This window comes from Ascaphus truei, chromosome 5, assembly GCF_040206685.1.
Source record: "Ascaphus truei isolate aAscTru1 chromosome 5, aAscTru1.hap1, whole genome shotgun sequence".
Classification (NCBI taxonomy): Eukaryota; Metazoa; Chordata; class Amphibia; order Anura; family Ascaphidae; genus Ascaphus; species Ascaphus truei.
The window spans coordinates 233,246,865-233,271,119 of record NC_134487.1 but is presented as its reverse complement, the minus strand read 5'-3'; positions in this window follow the sequence as shown (position 1 = coordinate 233,271,119).

Sequence of the window (24,255 nt, the reverse complement as noted above, 5' to 3'; positions counted from 1 at the left end):
TCTGACTTTCTCCATCTAAAGGCCTCGGACATGGTCATGCGCTGACCCGTGCTGAGGCGCGCTTACGCTCAGCACTTAGCCCCTGCAGCCGCAATGAGAGCGGCTTTAGCAGGGTCTTGCTTACGCTTCCAGAAGTGTAAGTCTTAGCTAAATTTAAAATTTTCGCGCTTGCCGGAGCACAGGGCCGGTCACGTGAGCGGTTCGCCCAATGAGGGCGAACCAGCTCCGTGACGTCACTGGCCCGCCCCCCGACACGCCCCCGGACGGCACGCGGTCTAAGGCCAGGGAAAGCACCCGCTTTCCCTCAGCCTCCGCCTGCCTCAGCACGCAATCAGTAAGCATGGACGCAGCCTAAGGGTGAGTCCCCAGTCAGCACTGTAACACGCGCCCGGCGGGGGGCGGCGCGTGCACAGCGCTGCATGCGATCTGAGGGAGAGGGGGACCGTTTGCGACGGGAGGGGGCGTGGTGGTGGGTTTGCAGGGGCGTGGCCATGACCTCACGCAGCTGGTTCTCCCTCATTGGAGTGTGGCCACGCCTCCGTCGCAAACGATGAGTTTAAATTTCCCTGCCTGCCTGAAAACTAACTAACTGGGACTGGCCTGACTGGGGGGGCGGAGCTTGAACGCACAGCGCACGCCAGGGTTTGGGCCGCCCCCTTAGGCCGAGTTCAGGGTGGCTGCTAAGCGACGTGCGCACGTCCGACGCAATTTCGGGTTGTTCGGTGGGAGTGTTCAAACTGAAAACTCCACCGGCGGCAAAGTGACGCTGCTACATTTTGCCGCTACAACCCGAAATGATATTTCGGGCTACTGTTGCGTCACGTGAGCTCGTTCAGCGAACCAGCTCCGTTACACGTTCGCCACGCCCCCAAATGCCGCGACCCAATTCCTGCAGCCAAGGCACAGATCGCTGAGCTGCAGGAGCACGCGGGGGAGGAGCGCACGGACGCAAGCGTCCGTAGCATCTACCCTGAACTCGGCCTTACTTTCTAACCCTCTCCATGTCTAACTCTCCCCCTCCTTGCCTGACTCTCCCTGTGTGTCTCTCTCTCTCCTTGCCTAACTATCTCTCTCCATGTCTGACACTCCTTGCCTAACTCTCTCCTTGCCTAACTCTCTCTCTCCTTGTCTAACTCTCTCCCTGTGTGTCTTCTCTAACCTTGCCTAACTATCTCCATGTCTGACACTCTCCTTGTCTAAGGCCCGGGCCATAGAGGTGTGGGGAGAGCGGAGGCGCGCTAACGCTGAGGCTCGCCTGCTTCAGTCAGCGCGATTGCATGGACTTGCAGGCGAGCCAGCGTGCGCGAAGGGAGCCGGGGGGAGGTGGTTGGAGGTGGGGCAGTGACGTCGCTGGGCCAATTGCCCGCGACGCACTGACGTCAATGTCACGGCGCCGACGTCACGGTGACGTTGACGTTGCTGTGCAGTGATTGGAGGTTTTCAGCCGACAGCGCGCTGAAAAACAGCTTGGCGCTCGGCTGAAAACTCCAAAGCCTGAGCACGCCTGCGGACGCTCGCGTGAGCCCCCTCTCAAGGCATCCTCATTGAGGATGCAGGGGCTCAGCGCGGAGCGTCCGCACGCCTCAGCACGGCTGGTCCATCTATGGACGCAGCCTAACTCTCTCCCTTTCTCCCTCCCTCTTGTCCTATCTCATATTCGCTCCCACCACCACAGTGCTTCAACCCAGACACATTCCTTCCTAATTCAACATGTATCCAATTTGGGGGAATCCTATAAATAATGCAACTCTTGGATCAGCGCTGCCTGACAGTGACATAGAGGCGACATGAAGCCAGGGTTGGTCACTTGTCTCCAGCTATAGGACCCCTCTTAATTACAGAACCAAGTAATATCCTGTGTAATATGGAGCATGTGACCCCAACAATAATAACAAACATTGATTAGGGGACGGGCTATTCAGACAGCTCTGGATGCCTCACCTATAAAAAGACAGAGGACACAAGGCCATGTTTACTAAGTGGAGCTATTTTATATGACACTTCGTAGCCCACGCACTTGAATGAGCTGTAAGGTGTGTACAGGGCTTCAACATTTATTTATAAAATGTTTTACCAAAAAGTAATACATTGAGAGTTACCTCTCGTTTTCAAGTACAGTATGTCCTGGACACAGAGTTATATTGACAAATACATGGTTACAAATACATACTGTAGTTACATTAAGTGAAAAGGGTTATACAGGGCATTATATACAAGACATTGCATGCACTGTTAAAGATAATATATATTATAGGCGTATATTAGTTACAGACCAGATTAAAATTTGAGACCGCTTTAGTTTTGAAAGAATTTTGACTGGTGGCGGAAGTGAAAGTCTCCGGTTGGTTGTTCCAGGTATGGGGTGCACGGTAAGAGAAGGAGGAGCGGATGGATACTTTGTCGAACCTTGGGACCATGAACAGTCTTTTGGAGTTAGATCTCAGGTGATAAATGCTGCATGTGGTAGTGTTGAGGAGTTTGTTCAGATAGATGGGTAGCTTGACCAGAAAGATTTTGAAGGCAAGACAGGAGAGATAAACTTTGCGCCTAGACTCAAGTAGGGTTGCCAGGTGTCCAGTATTGAACCGGATTGTCCTGTATTTGGATACTCTGTCCAGTAAAAAATGAGAGGTACTGTAATACTGGACATGTATGTGTCCGGTATTACCTCCCTGGACATAGTGGTGACCTGATGCACCTTTCACCATTGAGTCCAGTATTTTTGGAGAAGCCACCTGGCAACCCTAGACTCAAGTGATGACCATTCTAGTTCTTTGAGCATTTTTCAGTGATGTGTGTTGTAGTTGCATTGGAGGACAAAGTGGCATATTGAGTTGTAGAGGGTATCAAGTTTGCCAAGGTGAGTTTGGGGTGCTGTGCCATATACTATGTCCCATAGTCTATAATTGGCATCAGCTTCTGCTGTGCGATGCACTATGAAACATGTGGATGAGGAAGGGGTCAATAGAAGGAGGGATATTTTAGAAATGAGAGAGGAAGGAGAGGGGGTGATGAGAGGAGAGGGAGATGAGAGAAAGGAGGGTGAGGGGTGAGGAGAGGGGGTGATGAGAGAAAGGAGGAAGGGGAGATGAGAGAAAGGAGGGAGGGGGGTGATGAGGGGGATATTACAGAAAGGTGGGAGGCGGAATATATGAGAGTTAGAAGGGAGGGTATGACAGAAAGGAGGGAGAGGGGAATATGAGACAGAAAAACAGGAAGAAGAATATATGAGAGATAGGAGGGAGAGGGGGTGATCAGAGGATGGGGTAATGAGAGGAGGGAGGGGATATTAGAGAAGGGAGTAAGTAATGAGAGGGGGGATATGAGAGGGGGATATGAGATAGTAAGGAGGGACTGGTATATGAGAGAGAAAAGGGATAGGGGGATATGAGCGAGAGAAAAGAGGGATACGGGGATATGAGAGGGAAAGAAGGGTGGCGGAATATATGAGAGATAGGAGGGAGACAGGGTTATGAGAAAGATGGAGGGGATATGAGAGGAGAAGGAGAATGCGAGAAAAGGGGGAGTTCAGTGTGAAAAAAGTGAGATGGGGAAATGAGAGAAATGAGAGAAAGTAGAGAGGGGAGAATATTATATGAGACAAAGAGGGTGATGAGAAAAAGAAGGGAGGGGGGATGTGAGAGAAAGGAGGCGAGGGGGATATGACCGAAAGGAGGGCGAGGGGGATATGAGAGAAAGGAGGGAGAGGGGATGATGAGAGAAAGTAGGGAGAGGGGGATATGAGAGAGGAAATGAGGGGATATGATAGAGGTGAGGGATTTAGGAGAGAGGGTATATACTTTGTACTGCATTGCAGGCTTCTTGGGCAGTGTAGGGGTTATGTTGTCCCTCCCTGTGTGTACCCCTCAGATTGTCCCTGCTGCTTCCTCTGGCCTCATTACAGCTTTTCTGCCCTCTATTGTGACACCTATTGCAGGATGCGGGGGCTCAGAGTGAGGTTTAAATACAGGTCCTTCCTCTCCCTCCAGGGGCTGATTCAGCCATAATGAGCACAAGAGGTGTCTGGACCTATTAGGATTAGACTGACACAGAATAACCTGTCCCCTGTTTATCCCCCATACACCTCTCCTGTGGTAGGAGTGTGGAGGGGGAGGGGGCATTTTATAAAATATAATACACATTTTCATGAATGTTCAGACTTCCTGCCACTCCCATAAGGTGTAACCCCTTCACTGCCAGTGGCTGCATTGTCTGCCTCTACACTGCTTGTGAGTCCTGCAGAGCATTGCTACTTAGCCCTAATAATGCTAGAAAGATCCACAGAGCATTGCTGCTGATTAACCTGTACACCATCACAGAGCATTGCTGTTTAACTCTGTCAGTGCTGACCTGCAGAGCATTGCTGTTTAACCCTGTCAGTGCTGATCTGCAGAGCATTGCTGTTTAACCCTGTCAGTGCTGACCTGCAGAGCATTGCTATTTCACCCTGTCCTGCGCCGAAGCAACCTGTTGATCATCACTGCGTCCCCTCCCAAACCCCCCCCCCCCCCCTCCCATGTATATGGACAGGGGAGAGTGGGAGGAGGTGGCAGGCATCAGAAGGCAGAGCACATTTTCCTGCTCCTGGACCAGTTCAATCGGAATATTTCATGGGGCCTATGGGACGCTGCGCTCCCCAAACCTTCCATCTGCCGGACGCTTTAATGATAAATTAATGAGTGGAGGGTGTGAGGGAGAGTCACAGTCTGCTGGCATCAGCCCAGGGAGGGGGGCAGGTAAAGAGCCTGGTGAGAGGACCCCCCCCCCCATAATCTTTCCCCATTTACTGCCAGAAGGGCATGTGATATAAAGCTCCCTGAGAGCTGCAGTTTGCACCATTAGTCCAAGAATCACTGGAGACAGCATAAAAAGACTTCTCTCGATTACCAAAACCTGGAAGCAATATGCACAGATTATGTTTCTAGAGCAGACCCCCTACTCTGCCTCCAATGTATCACGGATACGTCACCTCTCACTGATTTGTAGCATCAGTGTCTTACAGTCTTTAGTGGAGTCTCACTAATGAAACTGAATGCTCTTCTCTGTATGTATATATTTATTTATATAGCGCAATACATGTGATGGAATATCATGAGACATAATGGGAATACGCTCTTGACACGAGTAAGCATTAGGAAAAGGAGTCCCAGCCCCGAAGAGCTTACAATCGAAGTGGTACTTGGCGAGAAGTGACAGAGAGTAGGAGGGCGGTAAGGGCATATTGCAAGGGGCGAGTACTTTATGCTACTGAAATGTTTAGTTGAAGAGGTGAGTTTTGAAACAGGCCTCTTCCTTTAAAATGCAGTTTTATTTATCCAGAACCCCCCAAACCTCCCTAGTTTGGGTGCTTGGTGGTGACATCTCTGGCTCAGATAAACCTTTTCCATTTCAGCTTTTCAGATATTCGGTCACTTTAACCCCATTCAGTGCCGGCAACGCGTTGCAGTGCAATGTATTACCATACAGAGCAAAGCATTGCAGAGCAATGTATTACCATACAGAGCAAAGCATAGCAGAGCAATGTAATAACATACAGAGCAATATAACATACCGAGCAACGCATTGCAGAGCAATGTAATAACACGCAAAGCAACATATTGCAGAGCAATATAATAAGATGCAGAGCAATGTACTACCACGCAGAGCAATGCGTTGCAGAACAATGTAATAACATGCAGAGCAATATAAAAACATGCAGAGCAATATAAGCAATATAATATCATGCAGAGCAATATATCATGCAGGGCAATGCGCTGCATGATATTGTAATATGCAGAGCAATATAATACCATGTGGAGCAATGCACTAGCGAAATAAAGTAACACGAAGAGCAATGTGTTGCAGAGCAATATAATTATATGCAGAGCAATGCATTACAGAGCAATATAACATGCAGAGCAATGTAATAACATGCAGAGCAAAGCGTTGCAGAGCAATGCAATTACATGCAGAGCAATATAACATGCAGAGCAACCTATTGCAGAGCAATGTACTAACACGCAGAGCAATGCATTGCAGAGTAATATAATAATATGCAGAGAAATGTACTACCACGCAGAGCAATGCGTTGCAGAGCAATGCAATTACATGCAGAGCAATATAACTAAGGCTGTCTCACATTATAATCTGGTCTGTAACTGTTTCATAAGCCTATCTATATCTATATTATTGAAAATCTTGTGTAGCCAGGTCCCCCGAGCCGTTGCTGGACCCCCCCTCGGGACACTCACCGCGGCGGTAAGGAGGTTAGAGCCACTCGTGGGGAGGTGCGGGGGCGTGTGCGCGCATAGCGCAGCTCTTGTGCACGCGGCTGGTTGCCGGGGACGCGATCGGGCCATTGCTAAGGCCGCGGTCGCGTCGTTAGGGTCCCGGCGGCTAGCGGAGCAGGGCGCCGCCATTGAGAGATAGCTCGCGCATGCGCTATAGGCGCCGGGAGAACTCCAGACAGCTCGCGCATGCGCAGATAGGGGCCCGCGAAACCCTAGCCTACCAGGGAAGGCTCTAGGCCGGGACTACGAGTCCCATGAGCCTCTGCGCGCCCCACGTGATGCCAGGGAGCCAATAGGGCACAGTGACTCCCTGCAGGAGCAAATAGATACTCTTCGCGGGTTGTCTGCACGTTGGCAGTTGGTGACCGGAGCAGCTAGGGGAAGGAGGTAGGGTGCAGGAGTCAGTGACTCCCTGCACTAGGCCAGCAATCCCAAAAGGCCCCAGATAGCCTTGAGTCACCCTAGTGGAGTGTTGTAGGGACAGGCCCTAGGTTAGGGACTTTGCCCCATTAGCTATTTGATAGTAAGGAATAAAGAACATTGCGTGTCTTGCTGGGAGAGAGCTGGACTATTTTCAGGGTGGGATCGCCCCTGATGGATCATCCTACGGTGGATCACGGATATCGTGCAGGAGCTCGCCTTGATCCTTTGTGAAGCCCGTTGCAGGTCCGAGCACTGGAGTGCTCGGCAGGTAACCCATAACATCAAGTGCACCAACAAGGCCTATCACCAGACATAGTGGCTGCGCAGTCACACACACACACCTGTATCTGACTTGGTAGTGCGAGACATTGGGTGGGGTTATCGGACACAGGGTGGGACCATTCAGTGGAAGTGTTAGCGTCCGCCGTGACGCATAAAGTGTTAGCGTCTGCCGTGACGCATAAAGTGTTAGCGTCCGACGTGGCGCATAAAGTGTTGGCGTCCGCCGTGGCGCATAAAGTGTTGGCGTCCGCCGTGGCGCAAGATAGCATTAGCGTTGTGAGAGACGTAGTGGGTAGTGTCTCCTCTAGAGAGGGACATCCGTTATTCAGTGTGATAATATATGTGTTGTATGCGGTTCACAAGTAAAAGGTATTTGGTTATCTCACATATCGTGTATATGGTTATTGTATGAGGTCCTGCGAGGAACAATTCCTGCTCTGCTAGGAACCATCGCAGGTGGAGGCGCTGCACCGAGTAAGTGGTTACTCATAGTATCATAATTGCCCCAGGTTCCCTTTGGCGGAAGCTCAGCCCTCCTGTGAGCCAACAGGTAAAGCACCACACATTGGTAACACTGTATGTTCTCCGCACCCACACTATAATCTGCGATTGGGTGGGGGAATACCCGTTACATTTTGGAGGCGCTGCTGAGAGCTCAGACCTGGGGTGCCCTGTCCATTTTTTTTGTTCTCTCCTAAAATGTCACCACCATTACCGTACCCGTCGCGCTCAGAAGTGTATGAATGGGCCATGGAGCTGGAAGTGCCGCCGCCCCACACGCTTGCGGTGTGCTGCGTCCCGGTAGATACTCCATCATCGGCTATACGAGCGGCCTTGCGGCAAAACCCTAATCTCCGGGGTGCTGCCACCATAGCCGTGTTAGATCAACGTTTGGAGGACAAGGAGTATTGCTCCGTGTTAGTGAGTATAGGGCAAGATATAAATGAAGGCCAGGGTCCGTCCAGCTCGTGGTTCGAGGGCTCGGCCGGTACAGGTTGTACGGTGGTGTACCCGGAACGGCCCATAAAACCCGAACCCCTCAGCCCTCGCACGAACTTGGAAGAGATTGCTATGCATACATCGCCATCCCCCCTGAGAGTTATTGCGAGTCTAATTTGGGTGCACTCACCGATGGCAGTCCCCCACTAAGTATTGCCCAGCCATCTGCTATCTTGGGAAATGAATTCAGAATGCTAGCTCAGGCTATCGCCGAGCTGGGACCGACCAAAGCCGAGGTGTCGATCCAACAGCAGTATCGCAAACTAAAAATCTTTTCAGGAACTAAGCCGACCCCAGCTGGCGAAGAAGCGTTTGACGTGTGGAAGGAGTACACTTCCCAGGTTGTAGAAGAGTGGACGTGCCCTGAGTTGGCAAAACGACAACGCATAATGGAGTGCCTGCGGCCGCCCGCTTCCACCACAATACGGCTGGCTAAGGATCAGCATGCGGATGTCACCGCACAGCAAATGTTAGAGACTCTTCAGCGGGCTTACGGGCGAACTGAGGACGAAGGACAATTGATGACGCGGTACTTCAATCTTCGCCAGAAACTCGGAGAGGAGCTATCTGATTACCTTCAGCGAATTAGAGCGGTCATATGGGAGATGCGAAAAAGGGACCAGATTAAGGCCACCGAGGTGAATGTGTATTGCTGGAACCAAATTCTGAGAGGAGCACTACCCGACCATTCTATCGTCATCATGATTAAGTGTTCCCGGATGCAAGGTGACCCCCCTTCCTGGGAGGAGCTAATGGATGAGATAAAGAAACATGAAGCCTACGCCCGGTTGCATACTCCCGCCAAGGTTAAGGAGCCTTCCACCAGTGACCCTGCTAAGGCCGCTGGGGCCAAGGCCAAGAACACCCCGACCCAGGACGAGGTCGCAACTAAGGGCTCGGCCTCCAAAGCTAGACCCGCCTGTGGCAGGACGGCCTGTAGCCGAGGTCAGGGAACAGTCCACACGTGTAGTTTCAGGATAAATGAAAACGTTCAGTGGCTTTATTTCTCCACAGCAACATAACATGCGGGTACATTGTCCCTCCAAGCAAATAAATCCTGCTCCACGTTGGGAGAAAACTGACTAACACAGCAGTCCTAGCTAGCAGGCTGGCTGGCTAAACCATACCCAAACCATTAGAGTCTTTTTAAGCAGTCATGCAAACAAATGAAAGAAATCTTACTTTGGCTGCAGTAAGTAGTGTGCTGTATCCTTCTGGCTAGCAACACATCTATCCATGTGCTCTCCTCTGACACAGGCAGCTACTGCTGGTAACAAGATCCTTACCTACCTTCCTGGCTCTCAGGTGTCAGCTTACTTCCTGACGACCTAACTTCCACCTGAATTAACCCTTATGAGTGCTGGATGAAGCACTCAGACATATGTTTCCCAGGCATAATTGATAGGGTTTGACTTCACGCTGTCACATACCTCCCCTGTTTGTGTGTGGCTAGTGTCCCACATGGCTGAAGCCCGACCCTCCACTCCTTCTCTTGACAAAAAATCAGCATTTCCATGGTCCTTTCCAGGTCTATGCTGAATATCAAAAGAGAAGGGTTGGAGGGCCATATACCACCTGGTCAACCTTCGATTTGTGTCCTTCATGGTGTTTAACCACTTCAAGGGCGCATGGTCAGTGACCAGGGTGAAGTGTACTCCGGCGACATAATGTCTCAAGGCCTCAATTGCCCATTTTACAGCGAGGCACTCCTTCTCAATAACGGAATACCTCACTTCCCTTGGGAACAGCTTCCTGCTGATGAACAGTATGGGGTGTTCAACACCATCAAATTGCTGAGACAGCACTGCTCCCAGTCCTACCTCTGAGGCATCCGTCTGGATGATGAAGGGCTCTTTAAAATCTGGGCTCCGAAGAGCGGGGCCCTCTGATAGGCACTTTTTTAGCATGTAAAAGGCGTCTTGGCACTCCCAAGACCATTTAACTTGGGTCGGGGCACTCTTTTTTGTCAGATCTGTAAGGGGTGCAGATATTTCTGAACAATTGTGGATAAACAGCCGGTAATACCCTGCTAACCCCAAAAGGGAGCGGACCTTTGTCTGTGGGGTGGGGACTTCCTTTATGGCGGCCACCTTGCTAGCTAGTGGCCTTACTATCCCTCCCCCAACGGCATAGCCCAAGTACTTTGTAGTGGATTTACCCAGGGCACATTTTTTAGGATTTGCAGTGAGCCCTGCTTCTCTTAAGGACGTTAGGACTGCCCTTAACCTTTTTATATGAGACTGCCAGTGTCTGCTATAGATGACAATGTCATCCAAGTAGGCCGCGGCATATGCCCTATGGGGTCGTAGTACCTTGTCCATTAACCTTTGGAACGTGGCTGGAGCCCTATGTAACCCAAATGGCATAGTGACGAATTGGTATAACCCGAGAGGGGTGGCGAAGGCAGTTTTGCATTTGGATTCTTCCGCTAGAGGTATCTGCCAATATCCTTTCGTGAGATCTAGGGTAGAGATATACTCTGCTTTACCAAGCGAGTCAAGCAATTCATCCACCCTAGGCAGTGGATATGCATCAAATCTGGATACAGCATTTACCTTTCGCAGATCCACGCAAAACCTCACCTTCCCATCTGGTTTAGGGACCAACACGATAGGGCTACACCACTCGCTGTGGGACTCCTCGATCACGCCCAATTCCAACATGTCTATTATCTCCCTCTCTACCAGGTCTTTTCGGCCCTCTGGCAATCTATAGGGACGGGACCGTACTTTTACGCCAGGTTCTGTCTCAATCCTATGGGACTCTAAATTAGTCTGCCCTGGCAGCTCCGAAAAAACATCTGGGAACTGGTCACATAATTCTAGTAGGTCTGAACTTTGTTCCGTTGTTAACTGCCCTCCCATGGGAACCTGATGGTCATTGTACGTACTACCCTTTGGAAGCTGCGGACCCAAATCCGTCTCTCCTTCCCGAGGGTGGATGAACAGTGATCTCATCGTTTTCCAGGGTTTCAGGAGGTTCACGTGGTAGATTTGTTTACCCTTCCTGGACCCTGGTTGAGAGATCTCATAGTTCACCTCCCCGGTGCGGCGGAGAACTTGGAAAGGACCCTGCCACTTCGCAAGGAGTTTACTCTCTGATGTCGGTAGTAGTAGCATCACTTGGTCCCCAGGTTGGAAGACCCTCAAGCGAGCATTGTGGTTATACTGTCTTTCTTGACGTTCTTGAGCAGATTTGAGGTTTTCCTTAGCAAACCGACCTATCATGTCTAGGCGATTTCTAAGGTCTATGACATACTGAAGGGTATTCTTGGAGGGGGAGGGCTCCTCCCAGGATTCCTTCATTAGGTCGAGAATACCCCGAGGTTGGCGTCCATATAGGAGCTCAAACGGGGAGAAGCCTGTAGATGATTGGGGAACTTCTCGTACTGCAAACAACAGGAAAGGGAGAAGTTCATCCCAAGCTCGCTTTTCAGTGTCCACAAACTTCCTAAGCATGGTTTTTAAAGTACGGTTAAACCTCTCTACCAATCCATCAGTCTGAGGATGGTAGACTGAGGTCCGGACGGATTTTACCTCCAATAACTTCAGGACATCCTGCATTAACTTTGCCATGAAATTTGTTTCCTGGTCAGTTAACATTACTTGGGGAAGTCCTACCCTAGAGAACAGTTCTAACAGCCTGTGAGCAACCTGTTTAGCAGTGGCTGATCTCAGAGGGAAGGCCTCAGGATATCTGGTGGCATAATCTACCACAACGAGTATAAATTTATGTCCCTTCGCAGAGGGTTCTAAAGGTCCGACCAGATCTACCCCAATTCTCTCGAATGGGACGGCTACCAAGGGTAGAGGAACCAAGGGAGTCGGCTTCTGTCCTTTTTGGCTAGTTAACTGGCATTCAGGACATGTCTCACATAGTTTCATGATGTCACCATGTATGCCTGGCCAGTAAAACCGGGACGAGATGCGGTCCGTGGTTTTATCTCTGCCCAAATGACCACCCCATGGGAGAGTATGGGCTAGGGTGAACACCGTTTTAATCAACCCTTTAGGGATCTGTCGAATGACCTCCCCTGTTTGTGTAACCGTATTCACACGATATAGAATGTCATTCAACAGTTCAAAATGTGGAAACACTTTTACACCCTGTTCATCCATTATCTTGTTGTTGACCTGTACCTCCTTCTCATATTGTCTAGCCAGAGCTGGGTCCTCCCTCTGTCTCTGACGGAAGTCAGGAAGATCCAGGTCTGGCAAAATTCCCGTATCTATCTGTTCCCCACCCTGGTCATCCCCGGCCATGACCTGCAGTCCTTTGGGCTGACTAATGTTACCAAGAGTCCCAGCCTTTCTTAACCAGTCCTCTTTTTCCGCACATCTCTGTTTACGTGTCTTTGGGACATGGTGTCTACGGGGAAAAATCTCTGGGGAAAAAGGGAATAAGTCTCCCGGCTTCTCCGGTACCAGAGAAGTAGGCTCCGTAGGAGTAGGGGCCAACAATGTTTCGAGGTAGGGCCAGTCTCGGCCAAGTAGAACAGGAGCAGGTAGCCAGGGAGCAACTCCCACTAGTAGGCTAGCCTCTTGATCCTGGATACGCAGTAGAATGTTCGTCGTCGGATATCTCTTTGTATCCCCATGGATACACTCGATATTCCAAGGAGAGTCATAAGATAGTCTATTGCTTGGAATTAGGCCCTCTAGGATCAGGGTTTTTCCAGAGCCCGAGTCCAGCATGGCGTTTACTTTTGTCCCCTCCAGAGATGCTGGGACTAACCACGGATTGTGGTCCCCTCGGAGACAAGCTGTGGTAGTGGTTCTGCCATATGAACAGTCCATCTCATCATCTCCTGAATCCGCAACCTCGGTCGTCAGCGGAAGCTCTCGACGGGGCTCGGTGTTTGGACCTCTCCGCTGTTGGATGGGGTCCTCCCTTCTGGTTGGTGGGGTTATCCTCTCCACCGTGTGGGTGACAGGAGTCCAGGTTCTCGGGGAATACTGTGGGTGGCGGCCTCCCTTGAGTGATCCAGTGGCCTCGGACCCAGGATGGGCGTCTCTGCGGGAGTTTGTACCAGGAACCCTCCGAGATGGGAAAGGGTCTTCCGATCGGGTTGACTGGATCTCCCGAGCTGGCGGGTTGTAGACCCCTCGATTGTCTGCTCTCCTGCCTCTAGCATCACCGGAAGCAACTGGTGTTTGCACCGGCCGTTCCCAGCTATCCTGTTGGGTGTCGTCGCCCAGGAAGTTTTCCACCAAGCGGACCGCAGAATTCAGGGAAAATGCAGCGTGTCTTTTTACCCAGGAGCGGGAGGAGGGGGGCAGTATCTGTATGAACTGCTCGAGCACAAACTGTTCAAGGATCTCTGCCTTGTCATGTTTTTCCGGGTTGTATCCACCTGGTACATAAGTCTACTAAGCGGTGGGCTATGACCCGGGGTCTGTCTCTGTTTGTATATTTGACTGTCCGGAACAGCTGTCGGTAGGCCTCTGGAGTGAGGCCTAGGCGATCCAGAATAGCAGCCTTTAGTTGCTGATAGTCCATGGCCTCGTCGGCTGGAAGAGCCTGGTAGGCTGCCTGAGCTTCCCCTATGAGGAGTGGAGCTAGAGTCGTTACCCAGCGATCAACTGTCCAGCCGTGGGCCGTGGCTACCCTTTCAAAAGTGAGGAGAAATGCCTCTGGGTCTTCGTTTGGCTTCATTTTATGCAGCATCACAAGTGGGTTATTTGGAATCCCTGGTCTGCCTGGGGCTTGGCCTTCGGCCAGCAATTGGAGTAGCTTTTCCTCTCGCTGGGCCTGTCGCTCATCTTGCTGGGCCTGTCGCTCATCTTGCTGGGCCTGTCGCTCAGCTTGCTGGGCCTGTTGCTCAGCTTGTTTCTCTGCTAGCTGCAGCTGTTGCTCAAGGAACTGAGAAAAAATTGTCTCCATTTTTTTTTTCCGTCTGTGTGTGTGTGTGGCCCTTCAGATACAGGGCCCGTCCAAATCCCACTTCTGACACCACCTGTGGCAGGACGGCCTGTAGCCGAGGTCAGGGAACAGTCCACACGTGTAGTTTCAGGATAAATGAAAACGTTCAGTGGCTTTATTTCTCCACAGCAACATAACATGCGGGTACACTGTCCCTCCAAGCAAATAAATCCTGCTCCACGTTGGGAGAAAACTGACTAACACAGCAGTCCTAGCTAGCAGGCTGGCTGGCTAAACCATACCCAAACCGTAAGAGTCTTTTTAAGCTGTCATGCAAACAAATGAAAGAAATCTTACTTTGGCTGCAGTAAGTAGTGTGCTGTATCCTTCTGGCTAGCAGCACATCTATCCATGTGCTCTCCTCTGACACAGGCAGCTACTGCTGGTAACAAGATCCTTATCTACCTTCCTGGCTCTCAGGTGTCAGCTTACTTCCTGACTACCTAACTTCCACCTGAATTAACCCTTATGAGTGCTGGATGAAGCACTCAGACATATGTTTCCCAGGCATAATTGATAGGGTTTGACTTCACCCTGTCACACCGCCCGTAAATCATCTTCTCCGTACAGGGGCTGCTCTGAACCAAGAGACCTCCTTTGCTATACCTGCGGTAAAAAGGGCCACTTCTTCCGTGATTGCCCAGAAAGGGAGGACCTCACCGAGGACAAAACTCCCGACCGAAGAAACCCAGCCCGGTCCATGGTATGCCGAGTACAAACTGCCGGGTTTGACGTGGAACCACCGATGCCCCTGCGGAGGCCGACGCCGGGGATGACGCCTCCAACCGGGAAGCTTACAGCCAAGTAGGCCCTGCAGCTATCGTACGGGTGTTACTAGAAGGGATCTATGCGTCGGCTCTACTGGACACAGGGTCACAAGTGACCGTCATATACCGCCCGTTCTATGAACAGCACCTCCGACACTGCCCCCTGAGAGCGGCCAATCATGTGACAGTACGGGGGCTAAGTAATGAGGACTACCCCATCAATGGGATTGTAAGGGTTCAAATGGAAATACTCCAGCTGAACACCGGCAAGAGGCACCCCATGCATGTAGCGGCCCTGGTATGCCCGGAGCCCCAAGACCAGTGCAAGTACCCGATCATCTTGGGCACCAACGCTGATATAGTACAAGCGGTGATCCGAGCGTACCTGAAAGAGACTAACGAGCTGCCGCTAGCCACCTCCCTCCTAGATCCGGTCCTACGAGAAGAGTGCAAACGGGTATATGCCCTGGAGCGACACGGGGATCTCTACAATCGTCAACGCGGGCTGACGACCATATTACCAGGGGGAGTGGAAATAATGGCCGTCTGGTGTTGTTATCCCGAACGAGATGGGAGCGATCAGCTTTTCTCTCTGGAGAGTACGCCTGAAGAAGAAGAAGTTCGGAGAGGGTATAGGGTACTACCCGAAGTGAGGGAGTGGACGACTAAGATCCCTCTACGAACCCATGTGTATGTGCAGAATCTCTCCCCCTTCCCGATGGAATTTGATGCCGACCAGAAATTGCGTTGCATATATCCGATCAGCCCTGTAGAAAACACGCCTCAGGTGAAGGCGGCGGCCGTGGATGAGCGGTTATTCGAGCTGGACTTCAACTTCGGTGAGTCGACGCTGTCCACCCAGTGGAAGGAGCGGCTGGCAACCCAGTTGAATCAACGACGACAGGTGTTCTCCACGAGTGAGATGGATGTGGGGTGCAGTCGCAGCGCCCAACATACCATTCGACTGAGTGATGCCACCCGTTCCGAGAACGCTCTCGTCGCATCGCCCCGCGGGATGTGGACGATGTGAGGAACGTCATTCACGATATGGAAACTGCCGGGATTTTGACGGAGTCTCGGGGGCCCTACGCGTCCCCCATAGTGGTGGTGCGTAAAAAGAACGGATCCGTACGCCTGTGTGTCGACTATCGAACTCTGAACCATCGTACGATACCAGATCAGTACAACCTCCCTCGCATTGAAGAGATCCTGAATGCGCTGAATGGAAGTCAATGGTTCAGCGTGCTCAACCTCCGATCCGGGTACTATCAGGTACCTATGACTGCGGAAGATCAGGAGAAAACAGCCTTTGTTTGCCCACTTGGATTCTACCAATTTACACGAATGCCCCAAGGTATATGTGGGGCGCCGGCTACCTTCCAATAACTGATGGAGAAGACTATCGGGGACATGAGCCCTCGGGAGTGTCTTGTATACCTGGACGACATTATTGTCTTCGGAAGAACCCTGGAAGAGCATGAAGACAGGCTGCTTAAAGTGATCGACCGTCTGGGGAAGGAAGGATTGAAGTTGTCCCTAGACAAGTGTCGGTTTTGTCACACCTCGGTGACCTATGTGGTGCACATCGTGTCTGCTCAAGGGATCGCCACCGACCCTGCCAAAGTAGAAGCGGTAGTAAACTGGCCGCGTCCCGAAAATGTCACCGAACTACGATCCTTCTTGGGGTTCTGTGGGTATTACCGTCGATTCGTGGAAGGGTACTCTAGTAGAGCTAAACCCCTGAACAATCTGTTGAAGATATACCCTTCAGAGTCCGGGAGGAAGGCTGTATCGGCACGCCAACCGTTTGGTGATAAATGGACGTCTGAGTGTGAGCAGGCCTTCCTGAAATTGAAGAAATGTCTGACCGAAGCACCGGTGCTTGCGTATGCTGATCCCGAACAGCCATACATTCTGCATGTGGATGCCAGTCTCAATGGACTGGGTGCCGTCCTGCACCAGAAGCACGCCGAGGGTCTTCGGCCTGTAGCCTACATCAGCCGCAGCCTGACGCCCAATGAACAGAGATACCCCGTCCACAAGTTGGAGTTCCTGGCTCTCAAGTGGGCTATCACCGAGAAGCTCCACGATTACCTGTACGGTGTTACCTTCGAGGTAAGGACGGATAACAATCCCCTCACATACGTCAATACCTCAGCCAAATTGGACGCCGCCGGACACCGCTGGCTGGCCGCCCTAAGCAACTACAGTTTCTCCATGAAGTACAAGCCGGGACCTTTGAATATAGGGGCTGATGCTCTATCCAGACGACCCGGGTTAAGTGCTATTCTAGATGATGATGAATGGGAGGAACTCCCGGGACCAGGGGTGCGCGCTATGTGTAGTACTGCCGCCATCCTCAACGATCAAGTGGCCTTCTCCGAATTAAGGGTAGCCGATTCCTTGGGATGCAAGTCGCAGGCCGTACCTGCCGCCTACTGCGACCCAAAGGGGATGAACATAACGCACGACAAGGTGCTACGGTGGAAGGATCTGGTAGACTACCAAATACGAGATCCTGTCGTTAGTATCATCAGGCGAGCCGTCGAAAAGAAGAACCCAGCCCTTCTGAAACGTGCGTCCAATGACTTGGTGGCCTTGCTCATACGGGAATGGGACAAATTCGAAATAGACAATTGCTTACTCTATCGGGTGGTGCAATACCACAACCACCCGGATAGGCGACAACTAGTCCTCCCTAAGAACTTACAATACCTGGTGTTGAAGTCCCTACATGATGATCATGGACATCTTGGTATAGACAAGACCTTTGGGTTGTTCAGAGATCGCTTTTTCTGGCCCAAGATGCGAGAGGCCGTTGAACGTCACTGTCGCCGCTGTACTAGGTGTATACAGCGCAAGACCCTGCCTACCCGAGCAGCCCCCATGGGCCATCTAAAAAGTTCTGGCCCTATGGACCTTGTGTGTATGGACTTTCTGTGCATTGAGCCCGATAGCCGGGGAATATGCAACGTGCTGGTCATCACGGACCACTACACCCGGTATGCCCAGGCCTTCCCCACGAAAGATCAGAAAGCCATCACAGTTGCAAAAATATTATGGGAGAAGTACTTCGTGCACTACGGTCTCCCCAACCGCCTTCACTCCGACCAAGGGCGGGACTTTGAGAGCACCTTGATCAGAGAACTACTCAAAATGCTGAACGTCACCAAGTCACGAACGACCCCGTATCACCCCGAAGGAGATGCACTGCCGAGCGCTTTAATCGAACCTTACTGGACATGCTCGGAACACTACAGAGTGCTCAGAAAACTGAATGGAGTCGACACGTGGAGGCCCTGGTGCATGCGTACAATTGCACCAGGCACGAGTCAATGGGATTCTCCCCATACTTCCTCATGTTTGGGCGAGAGGCGAGACTGCCAGTGACGTACGTCTTAGAGTTTCAACGGATGGGATACACAATGCTACCCATTTCAAATACATGCAACGACTTAAAGACAGTTTACAGGAGGCCTATCAACAAGCTGAGAAGGCTACAGCTAAGTTGAACGCTGGCAATAAAGACGATACGATCATAAGGTCAAATATCGGGAACTTCGTCCTGGGGACGCTGTGTTACTTAGAAATCTGGGAGTCCCGGAAAACACAAGTTAGCTGACCGATGGAGAGATGGGGTGTATGAAATAGAGTCTCAGATGCCTGGCCTCCGGTCTATCGCATCAAAGACACTGAAGGCCGGGTAAAGGTATGGCACCGAAATCATCTTCTTCCCATCCCACAAGTGGGAGATGGGGACAGCAGAGATACTGGCCACACCGCTCAATGGTGAGTCCGACGTACCAGAGATGGGTCAAGAGACTGTCCATAACGAGACCCACTCTAAAACGCCTGAAGACCCTATGGAAGGACCCTCTCAAAGGGACTACCCTGCGGATGGGGCATCTCCCGGAGGAGCTACGGGTAAAGGGCCCCGTAGGCCAATGCCTACTAAGGTGGCACCAACAGGCCAGCCTTTGGATGTACAGAGCCCGTGCTTTGTGCCTAACAGAGACTGTTCAGAGACATTTCTCCCCTCAAGGGAAGAGGCTGAGACTCAGGACTGTGTTTATTATCCCCCATAGGGAGTTGCGGAAGAACAGCTTCGCCGGAGTCAAAGAGTAAGGTACCCTCCAAACCGGGTAACCTATGATCAAATTGGGGCACCCCATTATGAGGCTCAGCAGTGGGCTCGCGGCAGAGTGCAGTCTGTCATTGTGATGTTCACTGAAATGTGCAATCTGATCAAGAGATAGTTAAGATCGTATGTGGTTGTTGCATTTTTATTATATAACTTCTTCACATAGTTGTAGTAAGTTGTGTCCCAAGCGAGGACGTTGGGGATTTTACCAGGGGGAGGATGTAGCCAGGTCCCCCGAGCCGTTGCTGCCCCCCCCCCCCCTCGGACACTCACCGCGGCGGTAGGGAGGTTAGAGCCGCTCGTGGGGAGGTGTGGGGGCGTGTGCGCGCATAGCGCGGCTCTTGTGCACGCGGCCGGTTGCCGGGGATGCGATCGGGCAGTTGCTAAGGCCGCGGTGGCGTCGTTAGGGTCCCGGCGGCTAGCGGAGCAGGGCGCCGCCATTGAGAGATAGCTCGCGCATGCGCAGTTAGAGCAGGCGCCGGGAGAACTCCAGACAGCTCGCGCATGCGCAGATAGGGGCCCCGCGAAACACTAGCCTACCAGGGAAGGCTCTAGGCCGGGACTATGAGTCCCATGAGCCTCTGCGCGCCCCAGGTGATGCCAGGGAGCCAATAGGGCACAGTGACTCCCTGCAGGAGCAAATAGATACTCTTCGTAGGTTGTCTGCACGTTGGCAGTTGGTGACCGGAGCAGCTAGGGAAGGAGGTAGGGTGCAGGAGTCAGTGACTCCCTGCACTAGGCCAGCAATCCCCCTAGGCCCCAGATAGCCCTGAGTCACCCTAGTGGAGTGTTGTAGGGACAGGCCCTAGGTTATTGACTTTGCCCCATTAGCTATTTGATAGTAAGGAACAAAGAACATTGCGTGTCTTGCTGGGAAAGAGCTGGACTATTTTCAGGGTGGGATCGCCCCTGATGGATCATCCTACGGTGGATCACGGATATCGTGCAGGAGCTCGCCTTGATCCTTTGTGAAGCCCGTTGCAGGTCCGAGCACTGGAGTGCTCGGGCAGGTAACCCATAACATCAAGTGCACAACAAGGCCTATCACCAGACATAGTGGCTGCGCAGTCACACACACACACCTGTATCTGACTTGGTAGTGCGAGACATTGGGTGGGGTTATCGGACACAGGGTGGGACCATTCAGTGGAAGTGTTAGCGTCCGCCGTGACGCATAAAGTGTTAGCGTCTGCCGTGACGCATAAAGTGTTAGCGTGCGCCGTGACGCATAAAGTGTTAGCGTCCGCCGTGACGCATAAAGTGTTAGCGTCTGCCGTGGCGCATAAAGTGTTGGCGTCCGCCGTGGCGCATAAAGTGTTGGCGTCCGCCGTGGCGCAAGATAGCATTAGCGTTGTGAGAGACGTGTGGGTAGTGTCTCCTCTAGAGAGGGACACCTGTTATTCAGTGTGATAATATATGTGTTGTATGCTGTTCACAAGTCAAAGGTATTTGGTTATCTCACATATCGTGTATATGGTTATTGTATGAGGTTCTGCGAGGAACAATTCCTGCTCTGCTAGGAACCATCGCAGGTGGAGGCGCTGCAACGAGTAAGTGGTTACTCATAGTATCATAATTGCCCCAGGTTCCCTTTGGCGGAAGCTCAGCCCTCCTGTGAGCCAACAGGTAAAGCACCACACACTGGTAACACTGTATGTGCTCCGCACCCACACTATAATCTGCGATTGGGTGGGGGAATACCCGTTACACTTGTTTGTGAGTGTCTGTAGACCATTTGATTGGTCCATCGGTCCGCCCGCCCTCCACGGCTCTCATTGGCCGGTGTGTCTCCCCCACCCCGTGTGTCCCGCCCCCCCAGGCTCTCATTGGCCGGTGCGCTCTAACCCATAGGACCCCGGCCACATTGCTGCTGCTGCTGCCTGAGGTGACAAAATGCTCCATGGTGCTCTTGCTGCTACTGCTGGGGGGGGAGGCTTAACTGAGACATGTGAGTATTCCCCCCCCCCCCCCCAGCTCCGTTTTGACCCCCCCCAGCTCCGTTTTTGACCCCCCAGCTCCGTTTTTGACCTCCCAGCTCCGTTTTTGACCCCCCCCGCTCCGTTTTTGACCCCACCCAGCTCCGTTTTTGACCCCACCCAGCAACGTTTTTGACCCCACCCAGCTCTGTTTTTGACCCCCCAGCTCCGTTTTTGACCCCACCCAGCTCCGTTTTTGACCCCCCCAGCTCCGTTTTTGACCCACCCAGTTCGTTTTTGACCCCCCCAGCTCCGTTTTTGCCTCCCCCCTGACACATACAGTGACACACACACATACAGTGACACACACATGACAGACACACACACACACACGACAGACACACACACACACATGACAGACACACACACACACACACAGACACACACACACAAACACACACACACGACAGACACACACACATGACAGACACATACACATGACAGACACACACACATAACAGAGACAGACACACACACATGACATAGACAGACACACACACATGACAGAGACAGACACACACACGACAAAGACAGACACACACACATGACAGACACACACAGACACATGACAGAGTCAGACACACACATGACAGACAGGCACAGACACATGACAGACAGACACAGACACATGATTAGAGTCAGACACACACATGACAGAGTCAGACACACACATGACAGAGTCAGACACACACATGACAGAGTCAGACACACACATGACAGAGACAGACACACACATGACAGAGACAGACACACACATGACAGAGACAGACACACACACATGACAGACACACACATGACAGACAGACACACACATGACACATGACACACACACACATGACACACACATGACACACACACACGACACACACACACACGACAGACACACACACGACAGACACACACACATGGCAGACACACACAGACACAGTGACACCCCGCCCTTCCCCTCCCACCTCCTTGCCGCCCCTGCCTTCCCTCCCCCCACCGCTGCCTTCCCTCCCCCCGCCGCTTCCTTCCCTCCTCCCACCGCTGCCTTCCTCCCCTCGCCCCTGCCTTCCCCCCGCCTTTCTCCCCCCCACCCCTGCCTTTCTCCCCCCCCACCCCTGCCATTCTCCCCCCCCCGCCCCTGCCTTTCTCCCCCCCCCCCCGCCCCTGCCTTTCTCCCCCCCCCCGCCCCTGCCTTTCTCCCCCCCCGCCCCTGCCTTTCTCCCCCCCCGCCCCTGCCTTTCTCCCCCCCCGCCCCTGCCTTTCTCCCCCCCCGCCCCTGCCTTTCTCCCCCCCCCCGCCCCTGCCTTTCTCCCCCCCCGCCCCTGCCTTTCTCCCCCCCGCCCCTGCCTTTCTCCCCCCCCACCCCTGCCTTTCTCCCCCCCCTCCCCTGCCTTTCTCCCCCCCCGCCCCTGCCTTTCTCCCCCCCCCGCCCCTGCCTTTCTCCCCCCCGCCCCTGCCTTTCTCCCCCGCCCTGCCTTTCTCCCCCCCCGCCCCGGCCTTTCTCCCCCCCCGCCCCTGCCTTTCTCCCCCCCCGGCCCCTGCCTTTCTCCCCCCCCCGCCCCTGCCTTTCTCCCCCCCCGCCCCTGCCTTTCTCCCCCCCCCGCCCCTGCCTTTCTCCCCCCCCGCCCCTGCCTTTCTCCCCCCCCGCCCCTGCCTTTCTCCCCCCCCCCGCCCCTGCCTTTCTCCCCCCCCCACCCCTGCCTTTCTCCCCCCCGCCCCTGCCTTTCTCCCCCCCCGCCCCTGCCTTTCTCCCCCCCCGCCCCTGCCTTTCTCCCCCCCCCACCCCTGCCTTTCTCCCCCCCCCGCCCCTGCCTTTCTCCCCCCCCCCCCGCCCTGCCTTTCTCCCCCCCCCCCCCCGCCCCTGCCTTTCTCCCCCCCCCCCGCCCCTGCCTTTCTCCCCCCCCCGCCCCTGCCTTTCTCCCCCCCCCCGCCCCTGCCTTTCTCCCCCCCCCCGCCCCTGCCTTTCTCCCCCCTCCGCCCCTGCCTTTCTCCCCCCCCCCGCCCCTGCCTTTCTCCCCCCCCCGCCCCTGCCTTTCTCCCCCCGCCCCTGCCTTTCTCCCCCCCGCCCTGCCTTCTCCCCCCCGCAAGTGCCTTTCTCCCCCCCGCAAGTGCCTTTCTCCCCCCGCCCCTGCCTTTCTACCCCCCCGCCCCTGCCTTTCTCCCCCCTCGCTGCCGCCTCTCACCCACCCGTCACACTCAACACACACCTGCCCCCTCTCACCCACCTGCCGCACTCAACACACACCTGCCCGCCTCTCACCCACCCGCCACACTCAACACACACTTGCCGCCTCTCACCCACCCGCCACACTCAACACACACCTGCCGCCTCTCACGCACCCGCCACACTCAACACACACCTGCCGCCTCTCACCCACCCGCCACACTCAACACACACCTGCCGCCTCTCACCCACCCGCCACACTCAACACACACCTGCCGCCTCTCACCCACCCGCCACACTCAACACACACCTGCCGCCTCTATGCACCAACATCACTGACCAGCTGCCGCACCCACTCACTACTCACCCGGCGCCTCCCACCTCACACCCACCCGCCGCACTACCACCCCTACGCACGGACATTACTGACCAGCCGCCGCCCGCACTCACCAGACACCCGCCACCTCACACCCGCCACCTCACACCATAGCGGTAGCCCCACCCAAAGCCATCACTCACTACCCACCCGCCACCCGTACTGAACACCCACCCGCCGCCTCACACCCGCTCACACCCTAGCGGGACACACACCTCACATTTTTACATCACTTATGTCACCAAAATATACATTGTACTGTGGTGTGTTTACAATAAACCATTTTTAAACAACATCGTATTAGATTTTCTTCCATGTTTCTTTTCAACCTCATTATACAACCTTTCCACCAAATAGTGATCCTATTGTTCCCCTATTTATAAATAATACTACCTATTACGGATTACATCCCGGGCAACGCCGGGTATATCAGCTAGTAATATATATTTTCTTTAACTGTGCATGCAATGTCTTGTATATAATGTATACCCTGTTCATTTATGTAACTGTATTTGTAACCATGTATTCTTTGTCCCAGGACATACTTGAAAACGAGCGGTAACTCTCAATGTATTACTTCCTGGTAAAACATTTTATAAATAAATAAAATAACACGCAGAGCAATATAACATGCAGAGCAACCTGTTGCAGAGCAATGTACTAACACGCAGAGCAACGCATTGCAGAGCAATATAATAACATGCAGAGAAATGTACTACCACGCAGAGTAATACGTTGCAGAACAATGTAATAACATGCAGAGCAATATAACATGCAAAGCAACGCATTGCAGAGCAAAGTACTAACACGCAGAGCAACATTGCAGAGCAATATAACATGCAGAGCAATGTACTACCACACAGCACTGCTTTGCAGAACAATGTAATAACATGCAGAGCAATATAATAACATGCAGAGCAGTATAATAACATGCAGAGCAATGCGTTG